General features: G+C 44.9%; 1 protein-coding gene and 1 long non-coding RNA gene across 3 annotated transcripts in view; one reads left to right on the top strand and one right to left on the bottom strand.

Moving 5' to 3' along the window:
* DCLK1 (doublecortin like kinase 1) overlaps positions 1 to 16,169 on the top strand; it is a 1,138,541-nt gene that overhangs the window by 712,954 nt on the left and 409,418 nt on the right. The gene's annotated exons all lie outside the window — the stretch shown is intronic.
* LOC144772696 (uncharacterized) lies at positions 13,681 to 14,528 on the bottom strand. Its single transcript, XR_013599823.1, has 3 exons — positions 14,440 to 14,528; positions 14,064 to 14,152; positions 13,681 to 13,778 (listed from the first exon to the last, which is right to left on the bottom strand). It is a non-coding gene; the product is annotated as an uncharacterized LOC144772696 (long non-coding RNA).

Raw genomic sequence — 16,169 nt, 5'->3', positions numbered from 1 at the left:
ATATTCCCAAGGTACTCCATTAATTGTGTTAGCTCAACCTGGGTGGAAAAAGCGGTAATTCAGTTTCGCACCTCGTTGAATTTATGCCTGTGGTTCTTTCCAACCTTTAGATCAAGTTTTGAAAAACGACTTGGCTCCTTTGAGATCTGATGGAAGGTCATTCATTTATGGTTGGTGTTACATGTCTCTCTTTGTTGCTTTTTTGGGAAACCATATGTTGATACAGATCCTCATAGCCCTTTTCTATTTGAGGTTGGTGGTGGCAAACTTTAAGGGATAGACAATTACTCCTTTCTTTTCTAGCATCATTAGTTTGGCAATCACCTATGGGTGGATGTAGAGCAGAATACTGCTGAATTGCAGCATTGCAGCCAGCCCAGTCATTGGACTAGATGGCAGAATTCATATTTGAGGTGACTGAGTTACAAATGTTTGCATTTCTTGTCAACAGGATCAGGCATATATCTTTCACTGTATAGCATCTGATTGTGCCACAGTACCATTCTCACATGGACCTTTCCCTTGACCCTGTGATTATTTTATTGCACTTCTGTTTAGAACTTGCCAGCCAGATACAGTGATTCTAGACCTCCATACATGCAGTTGCTAGACGTTCGTCTGTGACTATCTGGAAATGTTTACAATTTAGAATAATGATTAATGATTTTTTTTGTCTCTATTATTCACTGATGTCCCCATACCTATAATGGCAGTTACAACGTGCGATGGTGGAAACTATAATGCCTAATTAGGCACACAGTAGACCATTAGAGAAAATTAGCCCTATTTGCGTTTCCAATGAGGGTATACTCAACCCATGAGTACCAGCAGATTAAATGTGGAAGCTTCACCCACGTGTGGTATGTTTTATCCTCGGCAATCACATCCCACCCTGGTAAGATGGTGTTACCTACTTCCAGGGTGGACTAAATTTACCTCAAGGTATACCCACGATTGTACCTTTAATAATGGTTATCATTATTAAATGTACAATCCTGGGTCTACCTTGAGGTATTTTTTGCTGATCTGGTTCACTTCTTATCTGGTATATTTTGTTTATCAAGAACTTCATCCCAATGAGCTTGAGTATACCCTAATTCAGTGGCGGCTCCTCCGCTAAGGCAGAGGAGCGTCACCACACTGCTTTGCAACAGTGAAATAAAGGAAAAATAAAATGATAATAACTTGACGTTATTATAATTGTATTTTTTACTTCTGCTACTGTTTTATGGGGCGGGGCTGCTCTGCTCACAGACCGGGAAGGAGTGGTGGGCACACTTTGTAAGTGCGCATGACTGTTTGGCAGGCTGTCTTGGGCCAGCCAAACATTCATGCGCACTTTACATTTTCATGGCCCAGGCTGCATTACAGCGTGGGTGGAGAACATGCCCAGGCTCTCATTCCCTGGCTGAGTGCCAAACCATAGTGCTCACACCAATTACAATGCTGCATTGCAGCATTGTGATTGGCTTAGGGGAGCCTGGGTGCTTCCTGTTCCGCCCCGACGCTGAGGAGAGCGGAGGAGAGATGCAGCAATAAGGTAAGGTTTTTTTTCCCATTTTTTCCAACCCCTTACTCCCCTCCTGCCACCTCTGATCTGTGCCACCCCCACTGCCCTAATTAGGAGGGCAAATAGGACACATTTTCACTAAAGCTGTACTGTGTTCATAATTAGGCATTACATTCTCCACCCTATTGTTTTGTCGTATTTGGGGATTTCTTTGGAGTATATTCAGTGGCATACCTGCATCACTCTCTTTTGTGATAGCTGACAACGAGCCAGTGTACTGTGATTTTACAAATGTGCCACAATCGTTTTAGTATCAATTGGCAATCTACAAGTGATATGAGGAAGATTTCTTATTCATCACCACTGTCATTGTCTGTGACTGCAGGCAGGGTATGAACCCCGTTTTCACATTCAGTGTGGACAGTAAGATTTTCCTGTGAAATGGTTCACTGTTCTTGAACTGGATGGTCAGGGTGAACACTGTAACAGATTGTTGCCAAATAATTTGTCTACCCACTCAGAAAGCATGTTTTCCCTTGTGCAGGATAAGTGTTCTAAAGGATGGGATACATTTCCAGTGGCCACACACTCTTTCAGTGGTGATTACAACTTTTTTGTGGGTATTATCTTCGAGAGAATAATCAACCTTTGATTAGGTGGTGCTCAGATATGCATTTACCTTGAAAAAATGAAAAGCCAAGAGGCGTTTGGCAAAACAAGTTGGTTTAACTAAACACAGCGGCCGGGAGAGAAGCAACAGAGGTGTGCCTGAAAACTGTCTCGATGTACATAGGTTTTGACAGGCATTAATACAGTTCTTGAAGTACATTAAACCGATTACACATTCTTGTAGAGCACGTAAATCAAGGCCTAGTCATGAACCATAAATTCAACCACTTGATAATGGGCACAGGTGTCTTTCGACTTTGTGGAGACCTAATATGGGCCTGTCTGTATGTGTCCAGATGGTGTGGGGAGCGTTTGATCACTCAGTGTAGTGTGCATGCTGTATTCCAATTGGCTGAGTGTTCTTCACTACATATGGCTTCTGACTTTGTGGTATTTTGGGAATATGCGTCCCTTTTTGCCAAACGTGTTTTATTGAGGCCAGTCTCCTCGGACCTTTTGTAGTGTAGCTGTCTATCTGTGGGATCGATCTATGTTTTCCCTGTACGCACATTTGCCTTCAGGCTAAGTGTAACCCCACCTGTGACCTAGCAATCGGTAGTCTTGGGTTTGGGTCACAGGGCCTGCCTGACCACGTATCTCTGACTCGGTGTTGATGGGGATGTCATTTCGGGTGGATTCGACAGCAATGATACTAGTTTGTTATTACATGTACATATAACATGGCAGTCATTGATATTGCTTTTACCGACATTCAGATTATTGTCATGGTGCACATTTACATTGTTTTTACAGGTATTGACATTGTTATGTGTACTTATATTATTGGGTACATTGACATCGCATCCACTGATATTAACATAGGCCAATGCTTTATGCCTACTCAACTGATATTTCACAAGGTTCATTCTTGATTGTCCTGTGAAGAAATGTCATATACGGATTTGATGGCATAAGCATGAGAAAATGTTGGCAATTTATCTACAAAGAGGATTGCCGTAAGTCATTATGAATTTGAATGCAATCAGTCTTCCCAGACCTGACGATATGAACCCCTGGATTATCTGCACTCTTCATCTTCCTTACTATCAATGCACATGAGTCATAGAGTCGTACGTTCTATAGAAAAGCTTATTTTCATAAGGAGAGTTTATTTGGACATTAAAATGCACTTCCACTATGGCCAAAGCTTCGACTTAGGCTTCATTATCTTCCCTCGTTGACATAGTGATGGATCGAATAACACCGTTGTAATTTTGCCTGGTTGCCTTAAAGTAATTGTTCAAATGATCAATCAATACTTTCCATATAGGGTCATATGGTTCACCAGATGAGGTAAGAAGATTTGCAACCAATTTTATCATTTAACTTTTAAAGTTCCCTGCACTCAGGATCTGCATCCCACGTGGTTCATCACACATTGGGATCTTGATAAGGTTTAACTCCTCAGTATCTTCCTTTGTGGAGGATGTCATGTAGTTCTCACTCTGTGCAGCTTTCGTCTGTAGAATTCCTCACTCTGAACTCCAGGTGCCTGTGGCCCAGCAGAAGTGAAGTGATCACAGTGATCTGTTTGCAAGGTATGCTGTGTGTATTGCACACTACCCGCTAGCACACCAATGGGAGCACCACTATGTCTTGTGTCGAACTGCCTCTCCTGCTTTCAGAGTTTTGTTTTGGAGCCTGCGCAATCACTCTTGGCTGCCATGTTTTTTGGGTTTATGTGTTCGCCATGCCTGATGTTGTGCATCATCTATAGGAGACCTGCTGAATATAATACACAACAAAAGTCTCTTAAAATAATTTTGCCTAGGTAGGCTTGATAGAAACCTTTAAAAAAGCATGAGGGAGTGAGTGAGAATGGGTAGTCTGAGGGCAAAGCTAAAATTGTGATTTGTGTATGGACTGCTTCCAGGAGAGGATGCCATATCACCCATATAAACAACATAATTTATGCTTGTGCCAGTAACTGTCCATTCACAGGAGGTGGATACATTCGTTGTCACCTTTAGTGAATGAGGCGTAGGAACGAGTCAGCGGGAAAGTCCGCAAGTGCAGAAGAGTTGTGCCCTAATTTGGAATGTACTGAGTAAAAATATTCAGATAGAGGCAGTGGTGGCTGGCACGGATCAGGTGTTGCAGGGCTGGGGGAGGAAGGGGGATTGGTAAATGTAAAAAACAAAATTAAATAGATAAAACGTACGTTATTGCCGCTGCATCCCTCCAGTCTCTCCTCCGTGTCAGGACTCGTCAGGAACAGGAACCAGGAAGCACTCAGGCTCCTCTGCCCAATCACTACAATGCAATGCGGCGTTGTGATTGGTCTGAGCATGGTAGTTCGGTGCTCAGCCAGGGAATCGTGCCTGGGCATTTTCTCCACGTAGGCTGTAATGCAGCCTGCATGGAGAACATGCAAAGTGCACATGAATGCTTAGCCAGCCCGAGATGGCCAGCCAAGCATTCATGCACACTTGGAGTGGGCAAACCACTCCTCCCCTGCCCGGCTCTGAGAGCAGAGCAACCCTCCTGCCCCAGCCGCAAAGCAGCAGGAACAAATGAAATGATAATAACATTTAGGTATATTTTTTTCCTTTAGTTACACTTCTTAAAAGCAGTGGGGCGACACTCCTCTGCCTTAGCAGAGGAGCTGCCACTGCATAAAGTCATATGTACAGGTAAACTTAGAGGTCTCCAAAGAAGGAACCAGAATTGTTTGATAGGAGGTAAAACAAGGGTCATTAGGTCAGGGTAAGCAGTTGAATTGTCTTGTGCTCAGTGCTGCTCTGGGAGGATGTGAAACTTTTAAAAACTTACTCAGTTGAATGCTTCAATTTCTGACTGTTTTCCAGGCCAAGTTTAGCAACCCATCCTTTGCTCTCCTAACATAAGCAATCACCATGTATTTCAGAAGGCGTTCCCCTATGGATTGCGGGTGACAGGTTGAGCAAATGGTTAATTCTTTAACAGCCCTGCCAGACTGGCTGAGGGAGAACATGGTGGCTCTGCTTTCCTGGAAATGAATGTTTAATCAAATGAAATGCTTTCAGACATTGGTTATATTAACCTTTTTGATGAGGGATGTCAGCAAGCTCATTTCAGTGCGACAGTGTGTGTGTCTGAAAGGAAATCAGGTGGGAAGAAAATAGAGCACATGCGAGTGCGCGCACAATGACAGTGCGTCAATGCGGGTATTCAGGGAGAAGGGGGGGGGCAGTGTTTTAGAATTTCCAAGAATCCAGAATTGTGGCAGAGAAAGGATAAGCGGATTAGAAGCAAGCATAACAGATAGTGTACCTGGTCTCATGAGCCACCTACCTGCATGTGGGAATATTATCACTTCTATCATGCTGTGGCGGTCTCATAGGCATGTGGTCTTTTATGAAAGACTTAAATGAAATTATAAATAAGTAGAACATCCCTGAGGTGCTCTACTGCACGGACAGTGACTGCTGTCAACATATAAATCAGTGTTTGGGTGTGTTCTTTGTGTGTTACTGTCAAACGTCTTATGTAGAAAAACCTATGGCCATGAAAGGTCAGTCCTACCCAACAAACCTTTTCACAGGAAATTCCAAAAATATAGTAAAGCGCCTGTACCTCAAGTGCAATGCATAGGGAGGTTGATTAGGCATGGGGAGGTGACATAAAATGCAGGAAGGAAGGTCACTGTCTCTAGTGACATTATGTAAAGTTACAGTGCAAGATCAACATTATAAATGGAGATATGGCTTATGTCTAAGAATAGTCTTGTGCTATATTTGGTCCACTCATCTACCATGTTTCTCTTAAACAAAGCTTCCATCGCAGTACTCAATAGCACATGAGCGCCATTGTCCTGCTTTATGTCCTTGCACATCCTCATTGGATACATTCTTGATCAGGGGTCAGAATGTAGCTTCACTGCTAGAGCGGGGGAACCGGGTTTGAGTCTCGGCAGGGATGCTCAGCATTAAGCATGGGCGGATCTAGCGGATCTCGCGTACGCGAAATTGCGGATTTACGGATTCGCAATCCGCGAAGATCCGCGAACTCTAGCGGATTTGCGGATTTTTCCGTTTTTTGTGTTGGCGCGTGTTCGCGCCGATTTTGGGACAAGTTCGCAATTGCGAACTTACTTTTCGGCTTGCAACGGCCGCGACTATGTTGTTTCTACGTCTGGTTTATCATCACAGGTTCACAGCACCCTCTGTTTCACCACTGCCACCCTCTGGGACACCCATGCCACCCTCTAGTACATCCTCACTGGCACCTATTAGGTTTATTTATCACTGTAGATTATGGTGGTTGAAAAAAGCAAGCACACCTGCCCTTCTTCAACTGCCATCAATTAATTTGTGTTTCATTAATGTGTCAGTAATTTTGAAAGTTCCAGTCTGGCTGGCACCTGCTTCCTTCCTTATCTGTAATTTGCTTTTTGTTGCAGTGAAATTTTTTTTTTACAGGACCTTTATGGTGCTATTCTATGAGCCTGCTGTTTGGGTCATAGCAGGGTCATAGAATAGTTGCAAACTCTGGAGGGGCCCATCAGGAAGCACTACCTTGAATGTTACTAATGTTAAGTTTGAACTTTTGCACCTGCTCATTGCTTTCATTTTAGCTAAAATCGTTTTTTTTGCAATTTCGCGCGTTTTTTGGGGCGCGAATCCGTGCGAGATCGATTTCGGAAGCCGCGAATACGTGCGAATACAAAATTGTTTTTGTTGCGACGTGTATGTTCGCGTGATCTTGCGCGTGTTCGCGAGGCGCTTCTAGCTATTCGTTTGCCAAGTTACCCTATCGGTCGTACACGGGCGCGGCCATCTTGTTGGCGTGACGTAATTCCGTTTCCGCCCGCTATGTGTAATCTCGCAAAGTGTGCTGCTCGCTAGTACAATTTCGCGCGTACTCGCAAGGAAAATCTCGCGCGAACTTACCCACGCGGTCGTGAACGGGCGCGGCCATCTTGTTTCTCATTCATTGCTATGGTTCTGGGCATGCTTTCTGTATCCTCTCTCAATCTCTGCCATCCTTTGCTTGTTTGAAGTTTTTTTGATCTAATTTTACTTATTATCTAACCCTCTATTTTTCTAGCTCTATATTTTTGTGTTTTCTGCAGCTTTTATTTACTTTTAAACTACTTTTTTAAACTCTTTTCTTTTCTTCTTCACTATTCTATTTCTTCTTTATCATTTAAGTTTATTTCTGCCCAGACCATGGTAAAGGGAGCCGGGAAGCACCCTGAGAAGGGGAAGGGTCCCGCACCCCGTGCCCGGCTCCCGTGCGGGCGTTTAAGGGGGGAGCAAGTGGTCCCGAGGGAGATCTTCAGCGCGGAGGAAGTGGCGGCACTGATCTTCCACGTCCAGCGCCGCCTCCCCAAGACGATCCTGGGAGGCGGCAAGATCGCGACCGGCTATGGCATCCGGGAGCGCCGCCAGCGGTGGGAGAAGGTGTGCCGGGCCATGTACAAGATCTCTGGGGTCCGGCGCACATATAACCAGGCCACCCACCGCTGGACCGATGTCATGGACCGGGAGCGGGACTTGCTGGACGCGCTCGGCGTAGAGGTCCCCGGGCTTGGTGAGTAGTAGTAGTAGTACATTTACTACTCTGTTTTATCCTGCTCTGTTATTTGCAAATCTTTGTTCTTTACCAAGAGCAATAATGCTGCCGATTACATTGAGGTAAATTATATTTCAAAATCTTCTATGCATTTCATTTTCAGGTGCACTGCTCTCCTTCTCAGTAGCCTTGCTTGCTACTATGCTTCTTTGTTTTGTATGTTGTGTTCAGAAGCATTTCATTGGCCTGAGAAATTATGTATGAGTGTACTGTAAAGAAAAGAACTGCGTAATGCTAGACAGTAAGGGTCATATTTTCAATTACTGGCGCATCCCTGCAAAGTAGCAGGGATGCGGCAGTAATTGTGTGCCATGCCACCACCACCCATTGGCCCAAAACGTCACAGAAGCCTTACGCATCTGTGCCGTAAAGGCAGCGCATTGCTGGAGTTGCGTGCCAACGATGGCGCAGCTCCAGCAATGCTCTGGGGTACCCTATCTCCCCAATGCTGCATCAAGCCGTACGTCGGCTTCAAGCGCGCAGGGTTTGAGTCATGCATCATTGTCCTAAAAATGACTGATTGACATCTTGTAGATTTCCCTCAGCCACTTTTAGGATTCGTTCCTGCGCAGGTACGCCCTCCCTTGCGCCGGAACGCCCCCTGATGGCGCAGGGCTTTACAACGTGATGCATCGCCCATATGCCCATATGTGTTTTTTTTTTTAATATATACGCCGCACCAACACCATGGCGAGTCTTTTGTTCTGCCGCTGCGTCAGAAAAGGCACGCAACAATGGAGGAAAATCAGCCGCAACTTCCGCAAGGGACTTATAAATCAGCCCCAACAGACTGAAGTCCAGTCCTTCCTTTAGACAGTCACATGGCTATCAGAAGAAATAGTGGCGGTGGTGGCGAGTGGATTGATAGTTTGAGTATTCACTGATCTGCAAGCAGGATGGACTTTGTCTGTCACGTGTTGCGCACTGCTGCCTGCAGTGCCAGGCCTAGGCAAACCTCTTTAGTAGTCTGTTTATTGAGTTACATAGGAACTTTCTAAGTCAACGTTCCGCAAATCAGGCAATACGAATAACGTAGTATACCACATGAGATAGATCCCGTGGAATAGTTGTCTATCTATTTGCTATTTTTCCAAAATATGTTGTTATTGTTCTTTTGAAATGTTTGATTTGGTTGAAAAATCTCATCCATGTTTTCTGGTTTTTCTTTCTTTCATGTTGTACATCAGCTCCCCCCAAGGGCAAGAGGACACAGGAGGAGGGTGCTGAGGATGCAGGCCAGGATCGGGCAGGCGAGGGCTCCTTTGCTGGCCCCAGTAAGTTTACATTTTAATAAACAGTACATATTTTTTCCTAGCGTTCCTCATTCGATTTTTTCTAAATCGTCTTTGATCTTCTTGTAGACTGGATATAAATTCTTATCCTGCCTCGAATATGACTCCCTGTGGTATTACTAGACTATTCTTATTAGTCTGTCTGTGTAGCTAACTAAGATTGGACATTTGGCAATTCCATTGGACTCCCATTATATTCAGCAATACCTCTATGCACTGTCTCCTTACTGACTAGATAGTGTGGCAGAGTCATTCAGCTCCCGAAGTCACCGATTATAGATCCCCAATGATCTCTAGATTATCGTACGCAGGACAAGAGAGTAGTACTACGGAGTCACAGCACAGTCAAGAAGTGTCAGAGGCACTCATGCTTGCAAAAATTCCAAAACCTTTAGCTCATCCACTCTAGTCTAGAGGAACAAAAACCACAGAGTCTATTTAAGTGTAAAAGCTTTATTAAAAGTAAACACATTTATTAAAATCTACTTTGTCATAAAACTATTTAACTGTAAACGGAAAAGTGGTTAGTGCTGACGATTAATTGGACACATTTCTTGTGGTCGAGCCGAACTCTCACCTAGTTTGAACTTGATCCTGGTCGTGTTCTTAGGACTCAGGAGTCAAGCTTCTGTCTGTTAGGAGAAAAAGTGGTGCGTGTTAAAAATCAAAAGCAAGCATTCATCAGTTGTGCATAAAAGTGCAGCAAGACAACAGCCTTCCCTGGAAAATGGGACATTTTTACTATGGAGTAGACAGTCACAAATTATTACATTGTATTCTGTTTTTTTAACATTTCTCCTAGACCAAATATTATATAGTAGTGAGTGGTGTATTCTAACATTCTTAAATGTACTTTGTAGGTGTAACATCTGGTGACGGGGCCAGCGCGGAGGTGGCTGTGTTGGACTTGGACTCGGAGGCCTCTGGGGAGGAGGCGGCGTTAGAAGAGCTGGTGGCCGTTCCTGTGGGGGATCAAACGGTGGTGGCGGAAACAGGTAAGCTATATATTCCTTACTTATTGAGATTGAAGACTGCATAGTGTGCTTTCTGCACGGGTGTATTACAATTACAAATCAACCAGGTAGTAGCCTCCTCGAAATGTACTTCGACTTAGCTGTGAAGTTTTTGGTGAGAAGAATCCCAATAAGTTCTTAGACGAACGTGATGGATGGGATGAACGAAAAGCGAAAGAAGGGTGTAAGTAAGTGGGACGCGAACTTGTATGATGGCTGGCAAAGAAGAACGATATGTGTTTGCTTGGACCCAGAGGTGGCTGGGAAGGAAAGAATATGGTATGGTGCATGGCTAGGTCAATGATGAAGCAAGGATGGGTGGAAGGACAGCAGCCTGGGTGGGTGAAACAGAAACTGTATGTGTGCGTATACTTTGACTGAATGGATGCCTGGAGCATGGTATTCTCTGACTCTTACATAGCACATGTGTATCTAGAGAGAGTAGATGGTCGCCAGGTGAAGTAAGTGTTACCTTGAAGAGCATGTACCACCGCACCCGCACGTCCGTCCCAGTGCAGGGAAGGCAAGGAAAAGAAATTGTAAATGTGTCCAATACTACCATGAATAGTAGCAGTACTTTGTATTGCGTTTGCATTCACAGCATATATCTGGTTATTACGGTGGACACTCCGTACCTCTCTTAATAACTTTAGTTTACTTGTAGTACGTCATTCATGTGTGGGTGTATCACTGTTCACTCAATATTAAGCAAAGCACCTAAAGTCATCTCATCTGTCATTAAATACGTCCCATGTGAAGTGATAGATAATCAAATTAGTTAGCTTCTTCAGTTTCCTTTTCTAGTACTCATTTGCACTGTAGGGTGAAAGGTAAATTAATTAAGCAGTAGCCCTTGTAACAGAGTATTCTCAGTGCCACCCGTAATAGAAAAGTAATAGCTTCACCACCTGCATGTACTGGACCGGTACAGTAACGCAAGTCTGTCTCCATCATCATGGTGTGCAACTTTTTTTCTCGGGTGCAACTTCACTGTGCTGTGTCCATGTCATTCTGCCGGCTTGCATAAGATAACGTACCCATTTCCCTAAACAAGAGAGAAGAAGAAGAATAAGACTGGTGTACTGTCATAGTCGACTGTAATGGAAGTCCATAGTGGTCGTAGAATTAGTTCATTAAACTACCACTACTGTTAGAGCAAGGATGCAGAAGTGGGAGGTTACATAGATACTGTCCTCAATAGTTATGTACTGTGCTTTCAATTTGCTACTTGTACTCTGTGACCCAACTTTCGGCTCAATCACTTTGTGTTATTAATAAGGAGCATTGGTTACAGACTATGTCTTTCTTTCTTCATATAGTTGCTCCTTCCAAATCAACAACAAGGAGGGAGCAGGCTAGATTGGCCCGGCAACGGAGGCTGGAGGCCACAGTCGCCGAGTATCGGCGGCTGGTGGCCCTGGAGGAGAAGGAGGACACGCAGTCGAGCGGGGCAACATCTTCGACTGTGACCACTGCATCCTGCTCCGTGACTAAGCCAGCGGGACCGAGCCGGGCTAAGAAAGCCGACCGCCACCGCCAAGCAACCGAAATACCAGCTGCCCCCCACAGGAGCTGCAAGGAACGCCAACGCCGCCTACGAGTCCGCATGTCCAACCTGGAGCAGGAGGTCCTGAGGTATAAGACCTTGGTTAAGGGCCTCCGCTCCGAGCTTGCCACCCTCCGCAAGGAGTATGATGCCCATGCCGCATCATGCACCAGCACCAGCACCCTCCAGTAGTGGAGTGTCCCTTGCCCTTTTTTTATAGACTTTTGGGGGGTGGGATTTGGGAGTTGGGATCGTTTTGGGACGTTTCAGAGACAATCGTTGGGGTTAGGGTGGGTGAGGGAGATTATTTTGTTAGGGATAAATAAATATATTTTTCAACTTTATCTGACCATACCTGTTTTTTACTGCTTTTCAGTCTGGTGGGTGGGGGGCGGGGGTGTAACAGTAACTTTGTTTTCCTGAACAGTCGTAGGACTTTAGTAGTACAACCGTCAATCTCTTGTCTACTCCGAAATAATACTCCATTATACTACCTCCCACCAAACGCTTATCTTACCTGTAATTTGTGTTAGAAATTAGGGCTAGGCCCAGGGCTGGCTCCAGGTGAAATGGGGATTAACGTTGTCATTCCTGGGCGGGTGACATTTCCTCATTGCGGTGGTACTAGTGGTGTGACACAGTGGCAGTTGCATGCCTATGGAAAAAAAGAAAACGAAACCTTGTTTGTACTCCTTACTGTAGCATTACAACGGTTACGGTACGATCGAGAAAATAGCAGGTGACAGTACACTAGAACAGTGCCATAATGTAGCCTAACAAATGGTAAAGTATTGCAAGTATAACTAGTACTTGCGTTGAATTTATTTGACATTGGCTACTACTACTAGAAGATATAGTACTGAAGCTGAGTAAGTCTAGAAGATATCCTCGTATTCCTTCACCAGCCTGTTGCTGCTATCACCTTATCCTCCCCAGCAAGTGTGTGGAATTATTGATGTCATTTTAGTCAGACACCAAGCAAAACAACACAGCCCGGGGGAAGAGGGTTAGGGTTTGTAAAATGGATGGGAATGGGGGTTTCTTTTTGGGTAGGTTTTGTTGAGAGAAGAAAAAAAAAGCAGAGCATGGACAAACAATAATTGAAGATACAGAGTTTACAGACAATCTTTGGTTACAAACTAAAGGTAAGCACATGCAGTCACACTCATAGAATAAAAGACAACAATGGATACTGTATCTGTATTGCGTATGTTGTTGGAGTTGTCCTGTTGAAATTGGTAAGTAAGTTGCATGCAGCAAACAATTCCTCTTATTGGCGGCACTCCTCCATTCCAGCTGACGCTTCGTCCATCAATGTGGTGGTGACCACTGACAGAAGAGACACCCTGTCCACTGCCTGCCTGGCGGATGTTGACTGAAACCCGGCCTGTAATTATTGAACGGAAAACAGGAAGTGCTATTACAATACCACTGATAAATAAATAAAAGGTATGTACGCTGTGTGGTTCAAAAAGTGACACTTTGATTTCCCTAATAGACAGTACAATATTTTTGAAATTGCGTGCTCTGTCTGAGTCACCTTTTTAAGGATCAATAAGTATGGCCAAAATATTATAGCGGATCTTTCCCCTCAAGGTGGGTGTACTACTGTGTTTTAGAACAAAATTTGACCTTCCCAGCAATGCTCCCACCAAGACCCTTACTAAAGCCAGTCGCAAAAATGTAGAAGAACCCAATCATATCTCCAAAAACGATGCCTAGCAGAAAAATGGTTACAAAACGTACTTTGAAAGTAACAGTAGACCCAAATACAGACCGTGGATTGTATTCAAACCACTTGCCTGCAAGCAAAAGTATCCATAGCCAGCATCGCTCCAACAGTGCTCTACAACAACAGAACCGCGTTGCAATAGAACCCCCCTAAACACATGCAATCCTGCTGCTAGGGCTAACCCTAACGAACCCTAACTTACAAAAAGTGCCAAAACTGGTGTTTCCTTATGGATTTTGTCCAACAAACTTCTAGCCGGTATTAGACCTTCCCAGGAATGCCCCAGGCAAGACCCGTCAACCCACCCGCAAAAAAACACCCGACACAACACCACCAAACAGCGAAAAAGCTAAATCTCATACTTACAATGTCTCTCGGCCTTCGGTCCAAACGCGGCGCTGTGCAGCTAGGTCGTCATCATCATCAATCATCATAACTCCTGTTTTCCACCACGGATTTCCTGAAAAGCAAATGCAATCAAGATTAGACTGTCGCAGCAGTGCTTCGACAGAGACCCCGGCCGCAACCCACCCACGAACAGCAGGAAGCCCCCCAAAACGCTACATTGAGCAAGATGTCTGAAGAAATGGCAAAAAAAAGGCTTTTCCTTAAGGATTTTGTCCAAAACACTTCTATCCGGCATTAGACCTTCCCAGGAATGCCCCAGCCAAGACCCGCCAACCCACCCGCAAAAAAACACGCGACAACACCCCCAAACAGCGAAAAAGCTAAATCTCATACTTACAATATCTCTCGGCCTTCGGTCCAAAGTAACGCGCTGTGCAGCTAGGTCATCATCAATCATCATAACTCCTGTTTTCCACCACGGATTTCCTGAAAAGCAAATGCAATCAAGATTAGACTGTCGCAGCAGTGCTTCGACAGAGACCCCGGCCGCAACCCACCCACGAACAGCAGGAAGCCCCCCAAAACGCTACATTGAGCAAGATGTCTGAAGAAATGGCAAAAAAAAGGCTGTTCCTTATGGATTTTGTCCAAAACACTTGTATCCGGTATTAGACCTTCCCAGGAATGCCCCAGGCAAGACCCGCCAACCCACCCGCAAAAAAACACCCGACACAACACCCCCAAACAGCGGAAAAGCTAAATCTCATACTTACAATGTCTCTCGGCCTTCGGTCCAAACGCGGCGCTGTGCAGCTAGGTCGTCATCATCATCAATCATCATAACTCCTGTTTTCCACCACGGATTTCCTGAAAAGCAAATGCAATCAAGATTAGACTGTCGCAGCAGTGCTTCGACAGAGACCCCGGCCGCAACCCACCCACGAACAGCAGGAAGCCCCCCAAAACGCTACATTGAGCAAGATGTCTGAAGAAATGGCAAAAAAAAGGCTTTTCCTTAAGGATTTTGTCCAAAACACTTCTATCCGGCATTAGACCTTCCCAGGAATGCCCCAGCCAAGACCCGCCAACCCACCCGCAAAAAAACACGCGACAACACCCCCAAACAGCGAAAAAGCTAAATCTCATACTTTCAATATCTCTCGGCCTTCAGTCCAAAGTAACGCGCTGTGCAGCTAGGTCATCATCAATCATCATAACTCCTGTTTTCCACCACGGATTTCCTGAAAAGCAAATGCAATCAAGATTAGACTGTCGCAGCAGTGCTTCGACAGAGACCCCGGCCGCAACCCACCCACGAACAGCAGGAAGCCCCCCAAAACGCTACATTGAGCAAGATGTCTGAAGAAATGGCAAAAAAAAGGCTGTTCCTTATGGATTTTGTCCAAAACACTTGTATCCGGTATTAGACCTTCCCAGGAATGCCCCAGGCAAGACCCGCCAACCCACCCGCAAAAAAACACCCGACACAACACCCCCAAACAGCGGAAAAGCTAAATCTCATACTTACAATGTCTCTCGGCCTTCGGTCCAAACGCGGCGCTGTGCAGCTAGGTCGTCATCATCATCAATCATCATAACTCCTGTTTTCCACCACGGATTTCCTGAAAAGCAAATGCAATCAAGATTAGACTGTCGCAGCAGTGCTTCGACAGACACCAAAAATTACACACAAACCCCCGGAACCCCGCCAAAGAGCACCTCAAAGGCAAGCAAGTCAGCAAAAACGGCAAGAAATTTCCACCTCATATTTGGTCCAAAACACTTTTGTCCATTATTAGAGCTTCACAGCAATGGGCCCAAAACCGTCAACTCACCCGCAAAGAAGTACAACACCCCCACAAGTGCTGAGTCTTTCTTCATTGTGCGTAATCCAGCACTCTGCTTGGAGGGAAATCGCAGTCTGGAGGAGGAGGATAGAGGAGCATGTTCTTCAGAACTTGTGAACCTGAGGAATGTAGACTGCGGCACCTTCAAATCAATAAGCAAACAAGTGAAGACAGTTCTGATGATGGTCTTGTTTTTGGGATTAGGTGATTAAAGTTTGAATTAAATTAACTGTGCAAAACAAAGAAAGAGAGACACAAAGCACACAGGAATAAAAGTGAATAAGGACGAAAAAGAAAGTTCTTGATTGATTGTCTCATTTTCAGGGCTCGGTGTCAGGGAATAAGAACAAGATTTCGTCATCATACTCTGCGAATTCAGGCTGGATGAGGTCAGTGGCACCGAACAGAGAAAAAATCCCCTCATCTACGTTGCTGTCCTCCTCGTCTTCATGCGGCGTGCTTTCTCGTACTTTGTAATCTGGTGGTATGAGGTGCTGATTCATCTTGATCATTGTCAGCCGCTCCACATTTTTGGGCGAGAGGCGGCTCCGTTTGGGAGTTACAATGCCACCAGCAGCACTGAAAACACGTTCAGAAGACACACTTGCGAGTGGGCAAGACAAATAGTTTATAGCCAGGTTGTAGAGCTGTGGCCA

Source organism: Lissotriton helveticus, chromosome 8, assembly GCF_964261635.1.
Source record: "Lissotriton helveticus chromosome 8, aLisHel1.1, whole genome shotgun sequence".
Classification (NCBI taxonomy): Eukaryota; Metazoa; Chordata; class Amphibia; order Caudata; family Salamandridae; genus Lissotriton; species Lissotriton helveticus.
The sequence above is the reverse complement of the archived record's forward strand: the minus strand, read 5'-3'. Positions and strand labels throughout refer to the sequence as shown.